Here is a 6,584-nt window from a genome sequence, read left to right on the forward strand (position 1 = left end):
CCGTGCAGCGGGACGCGCCAGCACCCGGGGCCGCCGCCGGGCACGCCGCCATGGGCGCGCCGAATCGAGCCTACCCGTACCACCTCCTGCGCGCCGCTGCCGGGACCCGTAGGACGCAAGGCGAGGCTGGGCGCGCCCGCATGACGCAGGAGAAGCTGGGCGCGCCCGCATGACGCAGAAGAAGCTGGGCGCGCCCTCATGGCGCAAGGCCGCGCTCGGGCTGCCCTCAGGCCCCGCCCCCTATGCGTCACTTCCGGTTTCTTTCCATCGGGGCGGGCTGGTCTGGGCGGCATTTTGCTAGGCCATTTGTCCACTAAGGAATCGGAATCGAGTCTCAGGCAGCGCCTGTTTAGGATTCAAATTCCTAGTGGAGCTCGCCACTTGAAGGAGGTTTCCCTGGGGGAGAAGGCTGAGATGCAGGGGCGCTGCACACCCGAGCCCTGGGCGCAAGTGCGTGGCTTGTAGGGTCGGTGTGCCCGCCGGCCGGGTGGCGAACACCTGTAACCCCAGCTTCCGGGGAGGCTGAGACAGGGCGATGGCGACCAGTCTGGGCAATTTAGCGAGACCCCGTCTCCAGAGGACTAGGACGGTAGCTTAGTGGTAGAGTTACTCCTGGCTTTGAACTCTAGTTCAAAAAAAAAATGTGTCGGAGTTTGTGATTTGGGAAAAGCCCATCTGGTATCAGGCGAATTATTTTCACGAGATGCACCCGAAAGCCATTCTTAGGCCACCCTCTTAGCCGCCTGCTGCAGTGGAGAAATTCCCTGGAACAGACATACGCACACGCACACACTCTCACTCCCACTCCGTTTCCTCCAAGAAAGACAACCTATTCGTGAGTGGGGAAGGGCATTTAGTAGGAGATAGTCTGCTGAAAATCAGTGATGCCTTCGTTACAGGTCTCTTGGATATGGCATTAGCATGTGACAAAAACAGCGAATCACCTGTGGTGACGGTCTCCCTAGCACGAGTTCTCTGTCTGCTGGAACAGAATACCTGGGCATGGTGGTGTGCACCTGTAATCCTAGCTGCCTATATTTCCAGATGCGTGGCAAGGGAATAGCAAATTCACCGCTGGTAGCTTAGGCCTGGAATCCTAGCAGCATTCTGAGAGGCTGAGGCAGGAGGATCACAAGTTTGAGCACAGGCTGCCCAATTCAGCGATTTAGACCCTACCTAAAATTGGGGAGGAGGATTGATTTGGGACCCAGAACTGCAAAATATTGCAAATTTGAGTCCAGCCAGGGCAGTTTTGTGAGGCCTGCCTCAAAAATTTTAGTTTCTTTAAAGGTCTTAAGGATGTAGCAGTGGTAAAGCACTTGCTTTAGCAGGAGGCCCTGGGTTCTAGTCCCAGTCCCCAAGAGGGAGGAAGGATGGCCAGTAAATGTAGTTTCCCTGTTTCAGACTCTTGCCTGTTGTGTTTCAAAGGATATGCACAGCCCCTGTGATTTTAGTACAGGTCACTAGACAGCTACTAATTTAAAATTTCAATCTGGAAGCCAGGGGTGGTGGCACACCCTGTAATCCCAGCACTCTGGGAGGTTGAGGCAGGAGGATCGCTTGAGTTCAAGGCCAGCCGGGGCTACACAGTGAGATCCTGTCTCACAACAAACAAAAAAAAACAAAAAAAAAGCTTTATCTGCTGTGAGGCTGGCAACCAGACAATCGTGCGTCTCAGAACTGATCAGAGGACGGATCTATTTTACTTGCTTGCTCTCAGCTGACTTCTAGCTAGAAGACACCGTCAGATGAGGAGTAGCACTAAACATTGAAAAATGACGTCAGGGGTGGTCTCTGAGGACGCAGTGGGTTAAGGCAGACTGGATCTGCTGCTCATCCGTGCCCACACGTTCCACAGCGACATTACCTCCGCTCCATACTTCCAGTCTGCGTTGGCTTTGGGACAAGCGTGACCGATAACACGTGGCAGTTCTCAGCCTAAACCACGGTGAGACACAGCCTGGCCTGGCCTGCAGGAGGACGGGACCTGTGTGGCGAGGTCAGGAGCGTGACTGCCCTCCTCACAGCTGGCCGGCCCAAAACTGGGATCTTGCAGGGACTGGGCTGGCTTGGCATACGTCAGTAGAGCTGCCCACTGACGGAAAGGCATCTGAGAGGGAATAAATGACTTGTCTGAAGCCACCCACCTCATCGCGGGGTGACTGGCAGGCAGCGTAACTAACTGAAGATGCTGGCAGACACCTTCAGGAGGGATGCCATGACAAAGTAGTGCTGCACCTGAACAACGGTGCTTAGAACTGACGTTGATTTAATCTGACTGATGGATTCAGCTCTTTCCTGCGCAGCCCTGATCACCTTGGCTGGAGCCCTGCCTCCTGTAACGCACTGTCCCATTACTGTGGGCCATCCCCCATCACCTTCAGTACCGGGACCGCCCCGCCGACACTGTCACGTGCGCAACGCTCCGTATGTGTGTAGACAGACACTGATAATGGTGCCTTGGTTCACAACGCTGCTTTAGGGTTCCGGGAGGATGGCCACGGCTGTGTCTGTCACCAATGTGGAGGTTGTGAACAGAAACACAATTCTGTTGAAGACCCGTTTGAGAACCGAACTGTCTGCAAACAGAAGCATTCACGAACCGAGGTTCCCCTTCTCAGTCTCACGCAGGCGCCTTAAATCCCCAAGTGATTTCTCCAGCACGATGTGCACATTTTGTATACTGTGAGTACTGAAGCAGTGACCACTCTTACAACTTGAATTTTTCTTATGCAATACGGGAGGAGTTATAAAATGACACAACTTCCTTGGAAAATGGGCCGATAATTTCTTAAAAGTTCAAACATACTCCAGTCACATCACCCAACAGCGCTACCCTCAGGTGTGTAAGAGAAACGAAAGCACACATCCACAAAACACCTGTGAATGGACACTCCGCAGCAGCTTTATCTGTAACAGCCAAAAAACTGGAAGTCAGCCAGATGTCCAGACGTGAGTGCATGAGCCGCTGGAGCACCCGCACTGCAACACCGCTCATCACTTGAGGGAGAACCAGGCAAGGTGGCTCCACGATGTGAGGCCAGCCTAAGCTACGCTGTGAGTTCCAGGGCAGCCTGGACTACTGTGCATAGTGAGGCCCGGCCCTGTCTCAGAAAACCAAACAGAAATGAAAGACCTGGCATGGTGGCGCACGCCTGTAATCGCAGCACTCAGGAGGCTGAGGCAGGAGGATCCTTGTGAGTTCAAGACCAGCATGGGCTACAAAGTGAACTCAAGGCCAACCTGAACTGCATAGTGAGACCCTGTCTCAAAAAGACCAAAAAAAAAAAAAAAGAAGAAGAAAGAGAGAAATGAGCTATGGACACACATGATAGCTGAATCTCAAAATAATTCTAAGTGAAAGAAGCCAAACAAAAAGCAAGTGTATGTACTAATGATTACATTTATATAAACATCTAGGAAATGAAAGCTAATGTCTAGTGTTGTCGGACACACAGCTGCCTGACAGTGGAGGAGGCAAGGGAGCAGAAATATTTTAATAGGTCAGAAACTTCGGGGTGATGGTCGTGGTCAGTTGTGCTCCTGGTGACTTAATCATACAGCACATCAAACTTACCAAACTGTGTTTTATAGGTGTGCAGCTTATACGCCAATCACACCTCAGTGAAGCTGTTAAAATCTTTCTTACAGAAACATAGGCAAGACTTATTAGACTAGCACGTGTAAACATCAGGTATTAGGGAGTTGAACCGTTTCCTTGTGCATAGGCTGTTCCCACTTACTCTCACGTTTTAGTTCTGTTAACACAGGAGCACGGAACAATGCAGCAGATGATTATTTTTTTTACTCCTGTCACTAAAGTTTATTTTGTCTTTCCAGTGAGAAAGGCGGCGTTCCCTCGCATTTTACTTACTTACTTATTTAGGGTTTTTGTGTGTGGTGCTGGGGACTGAACTTAGAGCAGCACACAGCATGCGTGGGAAGCACTTTATTACTGGTGAAATGGCACGTGGATGCAGTAGACAGAGGAAGGCCCACTCCGTGAGGTCCACGTCCACGGTAGCAGCAACTGCCCAGACGGGATTAAGTTAGGAAGCTTGAATGGCGGGGAGGATCCCGGGTGGTCCCAGGGAGTCCACAGCCATCACAGAGGTCCTCCCAAGAGGACAGTGGGATGGCAGGGAATGAGCTGACAATGGGAACGTCACACAGATGCCACGTTGCTGGCTGGCTCTGCGGAGGGCAGGAGGGAGCCACAGGTCACGGAATCTCTAGAAGCTGCGAAGGGCAGGGGACGGGCTCTCCTGAGCCTGCAGAAGGGTGTCACCCTGGCCACACCGTGACACAAGCGTGGGGTTCTGCCCTCCAGAGCCAGGGGACAGTAAGTTTGTGTTAGGGTTAGCCACTGGTCAGAGCAGCCACAGGCCCACCTCGGTGAAGCTTCCAGTTCCGTGGGAGGAACATACTAAGATCCCTCAGAAATCTTCACTAAATGTGTGCAGATGCAAAGCCAGTCGGACACGGGGGTGCACACCTGTGACCTCAGCACTAGGAGGCTGATGCAGGAGGATTACAAGCTCGCGCTCCACCTGGGCAACTCGGCTAGACCCTGGCTCAGAATAAAAAGGGCTGAGGCTATAGCTCAGTGTGAAGGCCCTGGGTTCAGTCAGCAGAACTGAAGGAAAAAGACACAATTTCATGGCTAGGCAGGCTAGTTTGAGCCCCCCTCTCCCCTCTGGTCCTGCTGTCACCATGGTCCAGGTCCACCCCCAACTCGCCTGACGCCCCCAGCTGGAATTAATCTCCTCTCTGAAACGCTAATACAGATAGAAGTCCCTGGATATCTTATGGCTGTTTCTTGACTGTCCCTCTCCTCCAACAAAAAACCTTTTCGAACCACCGTGGTGCCGCACGCCTGTAATCTCAGCACTCAGGAGGCTGAGGCAGGAGGATCACTGTGAGTTCAAGGCCAGCCTGGGCTACATAGCAAAACACTACCTCAAAACAACAGAGTCATTTGTAAGTAAATTAAAATGCTGAAACATCCATATAAACGTACTCTTGGATTTTTAATCTCTATTGACAAGGTAACACCTAAGTCTGTTAAAAATCTACTTTTTATAAAGTATTGCTGTACAAAAAACAGCTCAAGCCAGGCGTTGGGTGCACGCCTGTAACCCTAGCATTCAAAAGGCTGAAGCAGGAGGACTGCCATGAATTCAAGGCCAGTCTGAATGAGACTGCTTTCTTCCTGGGTCTTCATTAAAAAGTAATGTTCTTAAGAGTAAAATTCAGGCAAGAGGCAAGCTGAAGCCTTGCCTGGCAAATGAGCGATTTAGCAAGACCCTGTTTTACAATAAAAACTACAAAAAGCACTGGAGGCCGGTTCGCTGTCCATCCCTGTAACACCAGCAACCTGGGAGGCTGAGGCAGGGGGACGGCAAATCTGAGCCCAGCTGGGCAACATAGCAACTTAGGGAGACCCCGCCTCAAAATAAAAAGCAAAACAATGACTGGGGTTGTAGCACAGTGTAAAGGCCCCAGTTCAATCACTAGCATCAGGATAGGAGAAAAACAGTGAAAGTCTAGTTACTGTGTGATTCTACACACACAGAACACAAACAAGAAATTAATGCTGGACACAGGAGCACATGCCTGTAACCCCAGCACTCAGGAGACTGAGGCAGGAGGGTTGCCCTGAGTTTGAGGCCAGCCTGGGATACATATCGAGAACCTGTCTCAAAGAAAAAAAGAAAAAAAATCAAGTTATATCATATACAGGTACAAATTCCCTATAACGAATGTGATCTTTTTTTGATACTTGAAATCAAACTCAGGACCTTGCCCTTGCCAGGCAGGCATTTGTGCCACTGAGCTGTATTCCCTGCCCCAATGAATGTGATCATTATGTATACCTAAAATGTACCAATACACTTAATCAATTAAAAAATGAAATTAACCTATTTGATGATAAAACTCTAAAGAAAGCACAGCAGAAAGTCATTTTGTAGGTACTGTTTCAGAATGTAAAATTAAGGGAGAAAACAAGGCAGAAGGGAGCCAATAAATAGATAAAAAAGAGAAGGCCAGGCATGGTGGCGCATGCCTATAATCCCAGCACTCGGGAGGCTGAGGCAGGAGGATCACTGCAAGTTCGAGGCCAGCCTGGGCTACAAAATGAGTTCAAGGCCAGCCTGAACTGCATAGTGAAACTCTGTCTCAAAAAACAAAAACAAAAGATATTAAAATGTTATAAATATGAAGATACTGTGTTTTATGAGAAAGTTTAATATTTTAGATGCAAAAAGATTTTAAAATGTGTGCAATTGATTCTCTTCTGATAAGCACCTAAGAAAAAAATCTTTACTGAAAATATTTTTCTCATTTAATAACGTAAGTGGGGCCGGGGTGGTGTAGCTCAGTGATATAGTATATATTCAGAGTATTTCAAGCTGTTGGTTCAACCTCCAGCACCAAAAATAAACCAAAACAAAAAACTTACAGACAGTAAGAAAGGTCAGTGCTGAGACTTCTGACAATGCCTGACGATGCTTGACGTGCGAGTGTGTTAGGAGTCCAAATCTGTTTCCTGGTACTGGGGATTCAGTCTAAGGCTACAGTAT

Source organism: Chinchilla lanigera, unplaced genomic scaffold (assembly GCF_000276665.1).
Source record: "Chinchilla lanigera isolate Chin_1 unplaced genomic scaffold, ChiLan1.0 scaffold00132, whole genome shotgun sequence".
NCBI classification, from domain to species: domain Eukaryota; kingdom Metazoa; phylum Chordata; class Mammalia; order Rodentia; family Chinchillidae; genus Chinchilla; species Chinchilla lanigera.